We start from the raw sequence: 17,296 nt of genomic DNA on the forward strand, positions 1-17,296 counted from the left end.
ATCTAAAAGCCATTTCACAATGTGAATTGCATTGTCATGTATGAACACTTTCCTTCACAATCCCACTGTCCCTATCTGTAGGCTTCCGTACCCGGCTCTTCCTCCATTGCAGTAGACAATGCAGAAGTCGAGGGAATAAGCCCTGTCAGATCCAAATGCCTCACTATAGTCTAAATACCCAAACGGGAACTGCGAGCTGAATTTAATACATAATAAATGTGCATGGCTCTAATACGTTGTATATGTATCCACTATAGCATTGTAATACTTTTGTTTCTACGTCTCTTGCAGTGATCGCCTGACACAGGCTTGACATTTTCTAAACACATAATTTCGGATCCAATGTCACCTCACACAACAATGGAGAACACATAATTTCGGATCCAATGTCACCTCACACAACAATGGAGAAGATGGAAGGAGTAATGAAACGGTGAATTGAGCATGGAAGAGAGAGAAATGAAATAACTCAATACAAAGAGACATTTTTGAAAATCTCAATAATATTTTGGAATTCTACACTGTATTGACTGTATTGATTGGATAATTGGATGTCAATATTTATAACAGATCTTGAAGTTGAAAAACGGTTGTAAATTTTTTGATTTTATCCATTAGATTTTGTATGATAGGAAGAAAATTTTTATCCTATCAAATCTATATTTTTGATAATGTTTTTTTTAAGAACTGAAAATTCATGAATCTCAATTTTAATATACACCATCTTTATTGTGTAATTAATATAAAACTATGTTACTTCACACTTTTTTTTAGACTAGGTTGTAATATTAACAAAGAAGTGAGCATACATATCTTTTTTAGACTTGGTTATAATATAAACACTTTAGATCCATTTATCTTAACTCTGGATCTACTGATCACACATCTTTTTTAGACTTGGTTGTAATATAAACCACCATAGATCCATCCATCTTAACTCTGGATCTCTTCCTCCCTGGATGTCTTTGCTCTCTCTTCTTACCTCTCCTCCTAATCTGTATCTCTATCTCCCCTTGTCTCTTCTTCTCACCCCCAAAACACACATTCTCTCTCAATATAAGCACATAAAAATTATTCAACATTAGATACAATACTTGAATTTTCATCCTATATAAAATGTTTGCTTACCCCAAATGTTTGCTTCTTGAAACTATAAACTATTTATAATTGGCTACATTCTTATTATTTCCATTTTCCATAATTCAACATTGTTAATAGTTGCTTACATAACATCAGTGATTTATGTATATTGTTTTATTAAAAATTGATAAAGCTATTTCCTAAAAAGATAAGAAAAATTAATTTGTAAATAACTTCTAATATATTACTTTTTTTAAATTTGGTTTATTATTAAAAAAATGGTTAAGTTAAAATGAATGATAATTTTTCAATAAAATTGTGATTTTTTGATATATATATATATATATATATATATATAACATTTCTTGAACTACATAAAAATACGTCAAATTTATGTTTTAAAAAATACCAATTTAAAAAAAATGACTACACTCAAAACATTAAGACATTAAGAGTTATAAATTAGCAAATCCTGGCCCTTTGATCTTAGTTTATTTATGAAAGCTGTAAGAGTTACACTGTTATCTTAACAATTTTTTATCTTAGTTTTTTGCCCAAGGTTTTTATTTCAACTTAAGGTAGATGAGGATTGGTTGACTTCTTTTAATTTTTTAATTAAGGGTGTAGATTGATTCTCAAGAGAATATGCTTAGTCTTAATGATTATAAACGGTTGTAGTGTATTTAAGAGTTTGTTAGGTTGCAACAACTTTTAGTAAATTAAAAAAATTTAGATTCTGTCAGGCTCTCGCCCACCAATTTCCTAGGGATTTGAGATTATTCTGATTCTAATAAGTTTCTCCATGATAAGTTCCACATTATTATTTATAACATTCATTTATATATAAGCAAATTTTATTTAGCAAAAAATGGAATTACTTTTAATAAATTTAAAAACTTATATCAGTGCCAAGTGGCTCCTCACCCACTATTTCCTAGGGATTTGAGATTATTTCAATTCTAATAAGCTACTCCATGATAAGTTCTTTATTAGAGAGATTCAATTGAGTTAAGTCATTCATCTATGACCATTTCCATGAGAGGTAATAGTATCTGACTAATTTCTCGTGATTTTCAAATAATTCACTTAAAACTTAAAATCTCATCCCACTTAATACTTACGGAGCTATGACCGTCATTTACGTGGTATTGGTTTGCTCCTCACCGATACGGTGGAAAGAGTCATTTAGGTAACTATTGGTGTCTGTTATTTTACTGTCACCCGTGTTAGAACTCAGAATCTCATCCCACGTAATGGTTACGGAAGCAAGAGTCATTTAGGTAACTATTGGTTTCTGATCTTTTACTCTCACCCGGGTTAGAACTTAGAATCTCATCCCACGTAAGACTTACGGAAGCTATGACGTCATTTACGTAGTATTGGTTTGCTCCTCACCTGGTTAGAACTTAGTATTGGTTTCTACTTTCTGCTGAGCATAGAATGGAAGTTGTGGTCCATTGACATGTTGGACGGGCACAATAAAATGATATGTCCGGAGTCCTAATACCCAAATATCATTTTCCTCCCTATTGCCTACAGTCATTTACACTGAACAGCCATGGGAACCCCAAAGCCTCACGTAGCTATTTTTCCCGGCGCGGGAATGGGCCATCTTATCCCTGTCGCAGAGCTCACCAGGCACCTCTCCGCCACCCATGGACTCTCCATCACCCTTATCACCTGCAAATGGATGTTCTCCCCTAGCCTCATGGATGCTTATTCCAAGTCCATGGCGTCCTCCGGTCTCGACATCAATTTCATCCAGTTGCCGAGGGAGGAGATCGAAGGCGCACAACATATGAAAATCGAAACTTACTTATCTAAGCTTTTTGAAAAATCCAAAGGATCAGTGGAAAATGCTCTCAGATCCCTCGTGCACTCTGCCTCTCCCATCTCTGCTTTCATCACTGATTTTTTCTGCTCCACTATGCTCGATGTGGCCGCCGAGCTCCGCATACCCACATACGTATTCTTCACTTCCTCTGCGTCTCTGCTTTCAGTCCTGTTATCTCTTCCAAAGCTCGTCTCGGAGATTCCAATTTCGTTTAAAGACATGGATTTCCCAATAGAGGTACCGGGCACTCTGCCGATCCCTGGCAGAGATATGATGACTCCCCTTCAGGACAGGTCTGACGAAGTCTTTGACTGGGTTTACCGCCATTCCTCGCGTCTGTGGGAAGCGACGGGCATTTTGATCAACACCTTCGAGGAACTGGAGCCTGAAGCTATCAAAGCGCTGGTGGCAGGAAAGATATGTAATCCGACGGATATCGATCGAATGCCCCGCTTTTATCCAGTTGGGCCGGTCATATCATCGTTTCCACTTGAACACAATGACAAGCCTGTCGAAGATGGAGGGGCGGATTGCCTCAAGTGGTTAGATAAGCAGCCGCCTTCGTCGGTTCTCTTCGTTTCCTTCGGAAGCGGAACCGCTCTCCCAAGGGCTCAGGTGACCGAACTCGCCATGGGATTGGAAGCAAGTCAACATCGCTTCCTGTGGGTGCTGCGCAGTCCGTCCAGCAGCTTTCTGTCCATCGAGGAAACAGAGCTTTCCCAACTGTTACCCGAGGGATTCGAGAGTCGAACCCGAGACCGAGGACTTGTTGTTGCTTCATGGGCGCCTCAGATTCCTGTTCTCTCTCACCCATCCACCGGCGGTTTCCTTTCTCACTGTGGCTGGAATTCTGCACTGGAGAGCATCTCACATGGAGTGCCCATGATCTGTTGGCCTCTCTTTGCCGAACAGAGGATGAACAGGCTTCTATTGGTTGATGAGTTTAAAGTGGGAATCCCAGCAAAGATGGAAAGCGATGATTTCGTAAAGAGAGGAGGAGTGGAGAGAGTTGTTAGGGAGTTGATGGAAGGAGAAGGCGGGATGAGGGTAAGGGCGAGAGTGAAAGAATTGAAGGAGGCGGCCGTGAGTGCGTTGAAAGAAGGGGGTTCTTCGTACAAAGCCATGGCCGCTGCAGTGTCTGAGTGGGCAATGAACGCAGCAAACTCATGAGCCACAGCACCCAAAACATGACTTCCATTCGCGACGAACAACCTCTAGATAGGAATTCTGTATGTTGATGGTTATCATCCATTCAAATGTTTGCCTTTCATATTATGGTAGTTTTATTTCACTTAGATTAGATTTAAAAAATGGAAATGGAGGGAAAAAATGTTTCACGCCACCACATAAAGGCCACACACGGAGCGAGCTGTGAACACGTGGCAAATCAGTGGTGCTATGCTGTTTTTTTATGTTTTCATATTTCATATTATGACTAGTTTTCCATTTTTATATGATTGTTTGTCACGTATATATATTTTGGCTTAGCAATGTACTCATCATTCCCGGTTTGTTTTAAAACCAGCTTTTTTCAATATCCCCTGCTCTGGTTAGTGTAAACCATGCTTGGAATTAAATTTTCTAGTTTCTGTTACTTGTTAAGGCATATACTTGACATCACTGTTTGTTTTTAGAGTGTAAATTCTGTAGCAGAAGCTGAATCATATTGATGATTTCAGGACAGTGACAGCCATCCAATATTAAACATAGTAAATCTCAGGGGTTTGCTCGCTTATAGTCTTTGATTGTAGAGGATTTGAACACGTGGATTTTTATTTCAAAGATGGAAGGATGGGTCGCAGAGTCTGTTCCTGAACCCTTTGAATGTTCTCCGTATCTTTTGAAATTTCTGAATTTGATATTTTATTCTTTATTTTATGAAATATTTGTCTTTGTACTAAAAAAAATACTAGCAAATACTTTTGAACCATGAGTAACAATCTGCAGCTCCTCCTCTAATCCTGTATCAAGATTTTGAGTTTCAAGCCCCTCTGTTTCTTGAATTTTAGCATTGAAAACTTCCACCATGTTAAACCAATCACAGTCCATGTTTTACAATCCTTTCCTTCTCATGATATTTATGGTTCTTAATGCATTTATGCTCTACTCCAAGTGATCTTTGCTGTTGCAATTTTTGGGATTGTGGATCATTTAAAACTACGTCCATAGTTTCCCAATGGATTGAAAAATTGGCATGAAGTTGATATCTCTGGTTTGTATTACCATTCTCTTTACCTAACTGCTCAGATTTTGCATACCAATATTGTGATTGGTAGGGAGATCACACATACTCAAGGCTCTATCACATATGGCAACTGTATCATCTTCGTCCTCTAGATTGGGGGGCGTTCCAACTGTAAACAGAACTTTGATACATCAGAATTTTGGATACCCTTTCTTCATTTGCTATGTCAAGCTTTATGAACTTGTTTGAATGCAAACCCTAACATAAGGGCTTGAGTAACTTCATTACCTTGATCTCGAAAGATGCCCAAATGCGCGTTCCTGTCAGCAGGGATTTCAGTGTACCGGGGGTTCAGATTCATACCTTACTCTTCAAACACGTTATTGAGAACCAAGGGGGAAAGATTTTCAATATGCACTTTGCCTGCACTTCCTCATATGATTTTCAATATCTCACTATCAGCCTGCACTTCCTCATATGTGCTTGCATCAGCAAGGGCTTCCAAATGATCTCTCAGAACACCAATTGCTCCCTGTAGGCAATTATTTTCAACAAAGAAAGGTGTTTTCTGGTTCACTTCTGAAATGTCCTGATCCATATGCTTGGCATCAACACTTCATTCATGGGGCAATTACAGTTATTTCGCTCAATTTTTGTGTGCAAATCTGCCCTGGAGCAACAGATACATCATTCGTTTGTATTAGGGTAGAGGCATCCTTACAAATCTACTCCAAATTGGACCAGACCTCCATATTCATTAAACCCCAAGATTTTTTTTTGTCAAAACAGGAACACCAAGAGCCTAGTAACCCCGAGGGCTATTTGAAGCATTTCCAATGGAATAAGTAGGAGCCACGAAATTACCATGGGAATTCCTTTTGGAAGGTGATTCAATTATTTACCACCACCGACCAAACTTGCCTGTTGCACGGTCATGTACTAAAAGGAAAATGCATCATTAGAATTATGAGAAAGGCTGACTGAATATTTACTTGCAGTCTGAAAACCAAAGGCTGACGAGCCATTTAGTCTCTGAGAAAATGGCAGTTTGAAAATATATAATTACTTTCCCAATGGAATATTTTACTTTTACAAATGGAGAACGACGTTCCCTTACCCCATTTTTAATGCTTAGATTTAATATTTTGTTTTTTATTTTATTTTAATTTAATTTAGTTGCGAAAAATATTTATTTATTGAAAATGTTTCCTGTTGGAATATTTTATTTTTTACAAATGGAGAATGACGTTCCCTTACCCCATTTTTAATGGTTAGATTTAATATTTTGTTTTTTATTTTAATTTAATTTAATTTAATTTAATTTAGTTTAGTTGCCAAAAATATTTATTTATTGAAAATGCGATTATGTTAAATTAAATGTTTGACTTTATCTAATTAACCCCAAACATATTTGGAAGCTAAAGTATCACTAAATTATTTTAAATAATAATAAGAGCTTATTTTAAAATAATAATAAGATTAAATTTATAGTCCACTATTAAATTATTTTAAAATTAATAACAAGTTAATTTACATTTATAGCTAACCAATAATAATTATTTCACTAACAATTAATAATTAAATTATAATAAATATTTAAAAAAATATTAGTAATTACTAATCATAAATATAGATGAGTAAATTTATTATGAATTATTAATTATAAATATAGATTAGTAAACTAATTTATCATTATTATTTAAATAACATACCATTTAAAATAATTTATTAATATTGTGTAATTAAGAAAAACATTTTTATAAAAAAAAAAAAAAAAAAAAATTATTCGTCATATATATTATTTATTAATTATAAATAGGAATTTATAAATTAGTTCATTATTATGTTCGAGTAAGTTTAATTCCAGAGAGCATGTATTTTTTTTCTAATATGTATTTTTTCAAGAATCATCCTAGGTAAAGAAGAAAGGAAAGGAGACTATTTAAGCTAAACTCACAACACACAATAACAATCAAATCATCATGAGACAATTTTTTTCCCAACAATCAAATCCTTATTTGAAGAGACATCCTTTATTAAAAAAAATAATCTCATCCACTAATTTAATATCTAATTTCACTATAACTTTACTATATTATTATTATTACTCTAATATAAAAACTCCAAGTCAATAATATTTCTTAAAACATATATTTAAATCAAAATTTAATTAAACATGACTTTAATATTTTGAATGAAATATAAGACTTTTTTTTGTAATAGCCGATTCTAATTTCTATTGATATTAAAAAAACAAAATTTACAATTGGTTTGCATTGTGGCATATTATTGACTTTGTCAACAAAAAAAAAGTCCATATCCACATATAACCAAGAGTAACAGAGGCCCCGACTATCAACAAAACCAAGAGTACTTGCCAACAGAAGTAACACCCACATTAACCATGAAAAAAACATACATATTACTGGACTGGAAAACAAACATAACAAAGAACCAGAAAACATAACAACCTAAAACAAAACAGGATAGTGTAATAGAAACGGGAGACAAATCATTCATCAAGCATCATCACTAGATGATCTGGAGATGAATTTCCACTAACCATATTGACTGGTGTGGCATTAATGATCGTTTCACCATTCTGAGGCGTTGTGGATTCTATGTCTGAGTCTCAGTTAATGTAGCGCTTGATTTTGTTTTTCGAACCACGATGTCATCCAGATCGTATCAAATATCCCACATTATATGCTTGAGGTCCTCTTGACCCACAAACAACTTATTATTATCAACCTACTTATCCTGCAACATCATATGAACTAGAGATGTCATCAGTCTGTGAGAGAATATTGAATGGAAGAAGTATAATTGATGCTTTCTCCATTTTCCTTACTCTGGTATCCACTCTATTTTTCATTCACAAACCTCAGAATCTAAATGATATAATTTTTCACCAAATTTTCATGCCTCCAGGGATCGTATTTCCTGTCAAACTTCTAGGGGCACAACATCATAAACATTTTCCAATGACTTCCAACCAAAGAGATGGTGTTGTCTAGAGGAGGATGATGCAGATAATCCTCCTCTTCTGTTAATGAGTTGCTTTTGCAGTGTCATCGAACATAAGAACCTGCATTAAAATTTGACCAACTAGACTCGAGACAACCCACAACGAAATTTACTTAGGACAGCAGGGTCGGGTCGTTCAGACAAAAACCCTTGATTCCCCAAATACCAAACACAAATAGTGAGGAGAAAGAGGTAGTGTAAACATCATCGACATACCTACAACCATGAATATTCCAATCAAACAGGACTTAAGGCCAAGTAAAACTAAGAACCACAAACAATTTCCCCTCTAAACACGATATAACCACCAACCGCTCAATTCAAAACTTGACAGTGTTAAAACCAAATCGAACATGAACCACTATACAGAAACCCTAACAACCAAGACTGGACAATTGAAAGATAAGCTCTAAGGTTCTAAGGATTGTAAATCGGTCGACAAAAGTACCACCACCAACTCGAAAGAAGGAACAGAGGTTGAGTTATGTATAAAGCACACAAAATACATTTGGTGGCCTCTCATAACCCCACAATGTTAGGTCCCTATACTACTAGTGTAACCCCTTATTGTTATTAGTACAACCCCCTTATTATATTGTTGTGCCCATGTAGTCCCCATATTGTTATTATTGTGCCCCATAGAAGCCTGCTATTGTTATTATTGTGCCCTTACATTAGTATTGTTATGTCAGCTCTGATTATATTATGACCCCTTAGACTCCTATTTATAGAAAGGAGGTATAGACATTTGTATCATGCAAGAATTGTTTGTTTGCGTAATGTAAAGGAGTTTGCCCCCTCGAAGAGGCTGATTTATAAGGCGTTCATCTATCTTTTCTGTCTTATGTGAGCTAGTACCATAACATTTGGTAGAGCTTTGAATTCTAGGTTTTTGCTGCTCCTAAATAGGTCATTGTGGCATTTTCGCTATAATGTTTTCACTATGAAGTTTCAGATGCTAAAAAAATAACCCATTTGAGAAGAGATAGGTCTGAACCTTGGGTCCAAATTTTAGAGTTTTTCTCGCTATATTTTCAAAGATATGATCTGAGGAAATTAGGGTTTTTGCAAGCTCCAGAATTTCAACTAAAATAGGTCATCCTGGGATTTTCACTATAACTCTTTCGCTATGAAGTTTCAGAAGTAAAACAAAAACCCTTTTGAGAAGAAATCGGTCTAAATCTCTGCTCTAAATTTTCGATCTTGTCTCACTATAGTTTCAGAGATATAGTCTAAGAGAAGTTAGGGTTTTTGTAGACCCCTGAATTACATTCCAAACAGGTCACCTTGGGAAAATCGTCATAGTTGTCTCTCTGAGCATCAGATTGAAATTTCGTAAGAAGTTACAAAAAGAGGACAGACTGCAGTTTCCTATGTATATCGTTTAGAACCAAAGGTCAAAACAGTGACACGTGGCACTTCATACAAGTTCGCTCTTCTAAAAAGGTATATAGTCAAGTCATCTTGGGAGATTGTGCAAAACTCTTTCTTGGAGAATCCAATTTTGATTAGACTGGTGGAATTGGAAAGAGGACACAGAGGGCTACTACAATTCGCAATTTCAGAACTGGAAGAGCTGAAATTATAGAGTTATAGTCATTTCAAGATCGAGCTCCTAAAATCAAGAAAAGGCGATATGAGGAAGTTTGATGGCAAGGATCCAGTAAATTAGATACTACAGATGGAGCAATATTTTGATCTACATGAGTTGCAACTGTTACAAAAGGTACATATTGCATCTTCATATTTAGAACTAGATCAATATTTATGGTATAAATGGCTTTGTTCTCATAAACCACTTGTTACGTGGTCAATTTTCACAGAGGAAATGATAGCAAATTATGAGGATACAAAGGGAAACACCTTCTTTAGCCAATTGATAAATCTCAAACGAAAGTGTTCAATGGCAGAGCACATTGAGAACTTTAAAAAATTGAATATAAGGGTGAATGATACTCCAAAGAAGCAAATGATTGTTGTCTCCATAGGTACTTTAAAGGATAACATTCAACATGAGGTTCGTCTTTGGGAACTTGATTCATTGGAGAACGCATTCAGGTGGGCAAGAAGAATTGAAAGTGAAATTATGGAAACAAGGAATCCCACCACTCACGACTATAATTATGGAAGTGTTTCTTCTCCTAGCCTTCCAAAACCTACAAGGTTTACACCACAACAATTGGAAGAAAACAAAGAAAAAGGGCTTTGTTACAATTGTGATAACAAATGCACTAAAGGTCATAAGTGTGCTCAGAAGAAATTATTTTACATAGAGTATGAAAAGGAGGAAGAAAAGTATCAAGAAGCATCAACAGAAGAGGATATATGCCAGGACTCGACCCCAGAGAAAGAAGAAATTAATCCAATCATATATTGTAAAGCATTGGAAAGAATTACCACTCCTCAAAATCTCAAGATAGAAGGACATACCAAGAAGAAAAAGGTTCAAGAAGTGAAAGATCACATCGAGAAAGAATAAATGAATCCGACCATATCTTGTAATGCATTGGCTAGAATTACCACTCCTCACACTATCAATATAGAAGGACATATCAAGAAGAAAAATGTTCAAGAAGTGAAAGATCACATCAAGCATCAAGAAATGAATCTGACCATATCTTGTAATGAATTGGAAGAAATTACCACTCCTCAAACTATCAAGATAGAAGGACATATCAATAAGAAAAAGGTAATAGTGTTGATTGATTTGAGCAGTACCCATAATTTTATTCATTGTAAGATAGCCAAGGAATTGAATTTCTTCCTATATCCAGCACCAAAGTGTCAAGTGATGGTTGCAAGTGGAGGAACCATAAATTACTCTGGAAAGTGCCATAATATCAAGCTACCCATGGGAGAATATGTATTGAATAGCCCAATTCTTTCAATTCCAATGGGTGGTGCTGATGTTTTACTAGGAGTCCAATGGCTACAACCTTTGGGTATGATAGCTTTTAATTTTCAAGAACTTTTCCTGAAATTTTTTTGGGAAGGAAATGAAGTTGAATTGAGGGGTATCGAAGGGAAACCAGGAAAGATAATCAACTCTAATAGCATGACAAAGCTTCTAAATAAAGAAAAACGGGGTGTAATTGCACAATTATGTTCACTAGAGGATCCCACATTGAAATCATGTATTTCTCCAGATCTCCAAAACGTTTTGGACAATCATTCCAAGGTATTTGAGACTCCCAAAGGCTTCCCACCTATTCGTGATCATGATCATGCTATTCATTTGATTCCAGGAAGTGTTCCTCCAAACATCAGGCCTTACAGATATCCATATGCCCAAAGGAGTGGGAACTCATTCAAAAGTTGCAGAAGATCCCAGTTCAAACAGTATTGTGAGAACTTGACAAGGAAGGAAAAATCATATTGGAACCTGAAGCAGTCACAGAACTGAGAAATCGACAGCTACGAAATAGATCAATTTTAGAGTATCTCATCAAGTGGAAGAACTTACCCGCTGAAGATTCCACATGGGAGGATAATAATTTATACAGAAGCATCAAGAACTACTCAAGCATTGAGGACAACACTTTCTGAAGGAGAGGGGCATGTTAGGTCCCTATACTACTAGTGTAACCCCTTATTGTTATTAGTACAACCCCCTTATTATATTATTATGCCCATGTAATCCCCATATTTTTATTATTGTGCTCCATAGAAGCCCAATATTGTTATTATTGTGCCCTTACATTATTATTTTTTCTGACTTAGTTACCGGAGAATCCACAGTAAGAACCATTTTCTGCCAACGTTTCAAATCCCAACCGGAATCCATCATGGGGACCACTTGAATGCTTGATAGAATAAGATCTAATTTGAGAGATTAAACAGTAATGAGGAGAGTAAATTAAGATGAATGGTGGCTCTGATTATATTATGACCCCTTAGACTCCTATATATAGAAAGGAGGTCTTGTCATTTGTATCATCTAAGAATTGTTCATTTGTGTAATGTAAAGGAGGTTTCCCCCTCGAAGAGGCTTATTTCTAAGAAGTTTATCTATCCTTTTGTGAGCTGGTTTCATAACACACAACCCTAACTATGAGAATAACAGAGTGGGGAAAAAACAGAGGAGACTGACCAAAATAATCGCCACCCTTAACAAGAACCCTTTGACATAAGAGGAACTAGGAAATATCGTACTATAACACGACTACACAACCCGAAATGACATTGCATGCAATTAAAATACCCAAAATGATTACATGACCACCCTAGACCTAAATATACCGTGTTGTACCATCTCAACTCTGGAAAAAGCGAGAAATTACCAAGGAAATGAAACTGAGAACGTGTGACTTCGTAAAATCCTTGACCATAAAAACATCATCCACTTGCATGTTTCTAAAATGAATCTGGACAATATATTGCCACCCATAATACAATGGTACTCTTCGAAAGTCCTTCGCACTAATTAAATCTATGTATGAGTGAATCGCAATGACAAAAGAGGAAAACTAGAGATTTACCAATAATTCTAGTCCATAGACATGTTCAATAACATACCCTGCAAGAGTTAGAAAGGTTTGGAACCAACTTGCAGATACTAGTGCTTGACGTCACCCTACATGCTCAATAGTATCTATATATAATGAAGCCAACGAATCGATGTTGAAACATGAAACATAACAGAACCTTGACATTCCTTCATCATGCACCAAGTGGTTAACCCCATCCTGTGCTTCTCTGGTACAAAATCACCTATAATTCACGTATCATTAACGTTGATCAATCTCTTGTCAGGTAAAATCCTCCCTTTCTCCAATCTGCCATAAGTTTTCTCATCCATGGCAGCTTCGAAAACCTCAACTCCTTGTTCAAATATGTTTATAGAGACCACTATTGTGTAACATAATGTTGTGGAGTAAATTCCCCACATGAAATAACATACGACACCCATTCTAAATGTTGGTTTTCCTCCTCCATGCATTGGGGGTCTTATACTAAGTGGGTGGTTGGAACACTCCCCAGGGTCACCCCCATCTTAGTCAACAAAATGCCTCACATGCCACTTATTTCATTCATGTTGCCTAACCATCGAAAAACCACCTTCTCCATGTCAATGATGGTTTACTGTGATTCAAACACCCCTATCGAGGGTCAACCTAACAACTCTTTTCCTATCTTGTGCTACCCATTGTTGTAGTGTGGGAATGATATCATGCTACATCCATACACCCCATTCTTCCTCCATAACTATTACCTCATATCCGCTACTTGCCCACTTTGCTAAAGTATCCTCTACCTGATTAGCTTCCCTCTTCATGTGAACTAGGACAACATAATCAAAAAACTATAGAAGCTCCCTAATGTTATTTGCTAACTCTTGCAAATTCTAGCTAGAGATCGCTTTTTCAGGCAGGTGACCCAGAAAAAGTTTGTGCAATATGTTAACGATGATTTTAGAATCCCCGTGCATTTGTAGAAGGCAGAAGCATGTTCTTACTACAAGTTGGAGCCCTTTTTCCAGTGCCAAAAACTCCAGTACATTATTCGTGGTTTCTTTGCATGAAAATGCACAAAATATAGCAGTTTTAATTGATCATCTCAAAATATACTTCCAATACTCACGTCTTCAGGGTTTCCATGTGAGGCTCCATCAAAACTCAACATCACGAAATATGGAAAGGGGGGTTGCACTAAACATCTAGAAATTTGCCTTTCACTGTAATTTTTTCGAGTGAAAAAACCTATAACCACCTTGAGATGTAGTTTTTGCAGAATAAGCGATAATTCATCATCGCGTTTCCTTGCATGTTCATCTGGTGGATGCACTACCAAGGTTTCCCACAAATTTGACATTATTCATTCTTGTAACATATATGATAGTTGACTTCTCCCTTCAAACACACTCATATTACTTTCCTTCCATAAATTCTAGAAAGAGAAAACCATACATAGACGCCATGCTGGCATTACCCATGGATGTTTGAATTTCTCACTAAACCAATCTAATAACCAAGTATTAACATCCACAACCTTTAGTTATTTTCATTTAAATAATACATAGGCACATTGCCAAATTTCTTGCCAATACGCACAAGATATGAGTAGGTGAGTAACATTCTCTTCTTCTTGTAAACAAAAAGGTCACCTTGATGGACCTAAAAATCCCTTCCTTTGCAGTTGATCCCATGTTAGCACTCAACCCCATGCGATTAACCACTAGAAAAGTTGACACTTTTGTGCATCCTCTTAAATCACAAACATCCTTCCAAAATTTTCACTCCTCCTGATTATTTTCTAGAGATGTTAAGCACACTTATTTTAAAGATAATGTTCCAGATTGACATGTTCCCTAGCACAATATGTCTCCTTTCTTCGAGTTTTGTATTCTAATTCCTTGAAGATAGTGTTGGAAATCCACCCATGACAAGATCATATTGGGATTTCCCCAGTCTTGTTGTGTTTTCCACTGTCACCAATCATGGGGAGAGGGGGTTCATGCTCCAAAAGTCAGCTACTTTTTAATGGCCTAAAGATAGGGTCCATTCTTTTAACTCACAGAAATTGTTATTATCTGCTAGAGGAGGGTTTTTTTGTCATGAATCTTCCCAGAACAAGGTCGATTTACCATCACGTATTTCCTAGAATGAGAGTTTTTTAACCTTTAGTCTTGCCTCATAGGCCGAGTTCCATATGACATAACCATTGATTGGGATGTCCATATTCATCCTTTGCACCTGAGAATTGGCTGACATATACTTCCTACTCCACAAGCTCTTCCAAACATGGCAACCACCTTGCACCCACAACCACCATAACTTCATTGCGTAAGATTTACTGACAAAATAAGGATCCCTTAGTCCTAAACCTTTGTGTGACTTTGGTAGTATCATTTTGTCCCAACCTATCAAAGCCCATTTATTCGTTATAACCAACCACTTCCAAAGGAAATTCGACCAAAGCATCCTAAGGGACTGGTAGACATTGTTTGCAATGGACATGAGTGATAATTGATCATTTGGAAGTGCATAGAGAACAACTTTCATCAAGACAAGCTTGCTTTGGAAATTCAAGGTTCGAAACACCCAATTTTTCATTCGACAATGTGTTTTCTCCACTAACCCTGCCCATGTGGAAGCCTTTTGGTAGTTCCCAACTAGCAGAATCCCCAGATACATTTTTGGTAGCGCACCTCGAGTATAGAGCAAAGGATGACAGTCTTTTTTGTATCTGTTCCGGGCAGTTGAAAAAGTGCATATGTGTTTTCTCTTTATTCACCACCATTCTAGAGGTTTAGGGTCCATATAACGCTAAGAGAAAGGTGTTATATTAAGTTCCTAGATATCAAAAGTTACCTATTACGATTCTCTTAGATGTAAACCATTGTTGAAAGAGTACCAATTGGGGATTCCAACAAATAGATTTTCCTCCTGTTGTCCCCAAGGATGATATAGATATATGTTCACAACCTTTCCAACAAAAACATACAATGCTTTGCATTCTCTATATGTCCAATTGCATTTCCTGTAAGATTACAATGGTCGAGTTCTACTTTTTAATATGTGTTACACCGGACAATCCCTCTTGTGGACAAGAGCGATCTCCCTAAATCCTTGATGGAAACTAGAAACAAGAAAGACAATTGAACTAACTCTTTCCCTAAGTCAAACTTTTTTGAATTATAAGAATTAAATCTAATAGATGAGCCTCTTACCTCTTTCATGAAATGCTCGATGAAGATCCCTTGTTGTGATTCGATGCAACTCTTCAATGCTTGATAAGACTTGAAAACATCGACCATAAAAGTATCAAAAGCATATGTGATATAATAATCTGAACAACTTAACCTAGTGATCAAGGAAATTAGGAATTGAATTTTCCTTAATAAACATTATAAACAATTGTAAACCATTCATCATCCCAATAAGACAAATAAATGGGAGAAAATGTTCATTTTAGAGAAAATTTTAGGGGCTAATATTCGCATGTGGGCTAATATTCCATCATTTTTCCAAAAGAAATATTCGCCAATTTCCATTTTTCTAAAAAAGATTTCGCCCAAATTTTATAGTATAAAATTATTTTACCTTAAAAATTGCTAATATTATATATTGTCTAATATAAAATAATTAGAAATCTAAACACTTTTACAAAATTGTCATCAAACATTTTAAAATTTGGATATTAAGGACTAGTAAGATTCGCCAAGGTTGCAAAACTTAAACTCCCATCCTTAAAATTTTCCCTGGTTCATTTGTATTAATCAAATATTAAGACGAGCCTTACAACCTTCACCTTGATGCAGTGAGGTCCCTCCCAAATGCCTTTAATATGACAAGCTTTCCAATATCAAACCGATGACATAAGTTTATCTTCTTTGATTTCAGACCTCCTTAATCCCTCTACCTTCTAGTCATTTTATAGGCCAAGAGGTGGAAGTTTCAGATCCAAACGTGGAGGATGGGACTCCTTCGTTGAGGGATTAGGTTACCATGAGAAAAGGGATAGAGATGCATCATCTAAGGGTTATAGTTAGAATAGTCATCACCTGGAATATTTCATTTGAAATATTAGACCAACTATGTTTCTAGAATTTACTTTTTATTTTTACTTTCTAGAATTCACTTGCGCGGGTTTATAGTGGTAGAAAGAGTGTGGCTTTGCATTGTTCTTAGAGTTAATTTCAACGCATGTGCGAGAAACTCTAGAGAAATTGACGCAGGTGGAACTTAAGAAGGTGTGACAATTATTTTTCTCAAATTTCTCATCTAATTCAAAATATTTTGGGTTGTTTGACTTCTGAGGGAGTTGATTCAAAAATTTTCATGGATGGTAAAAAGACCCATAAACTGATCAAGTGCCATGGTGAAAAAATTGACATGTAATAAATTTCCCCCTAAAGTGCGAAGTCTACAAAACAATTTTGAAAGATTGAAGTGCTTTATCGTTCCAAAGATTGAATCAGAGGCAATGGTTAGGAACCTGCAGGGAACATTCAAGGAACACAATGCAAATATATATCAAAAATCATCTTTGAGGTAGGCATTTTCATACTCAGAACATAAAAGTCTTATAGCACAATATGGAAATACATAATGTCAAAGTAGATATAGGATGGACACAACCATCAAACATAAAACTTTTTGTATAATCATGAATACAAAACTCCTCACAACCTAGATGGATGAAGCTAGATCTAGGGTCTTGATCTCAAT

The 17,296-nt window shown here is 36.0% G+C and overlaps 1 pseudogene; it reads left to right on the top strand.

Annotated features, from left to right (window-relative positions):
• Nucleotides 1–2,525: 2,525 nt before the first annotated feature.
• LOC149158386 (UDP-glycosyltransferase 72B1 pseudogene) lies at nt 2,526–4,129 on the top strand (annotated as a pseudogene).
• Nucleotides 4,130–17,296: the final 13,167 nt, after the last annotated feature.

Source organism: Pinus tabuliformis, chromosome 5_2 (assembly GCF_031772625.1).
Source record: "Pinus tabuliformis cultivar Carrire ecotype Pingquan chromosome 5_2, CPIR1, whole genome shotgun sequence".
NCBI classification, from domain to species: domain Eukaryota; kingdom Viridiplantae; phylum Streptophyta; class Pinopsida; order Pinales; family Pinaceae; genus Pinus; species Pinus tabuliformis.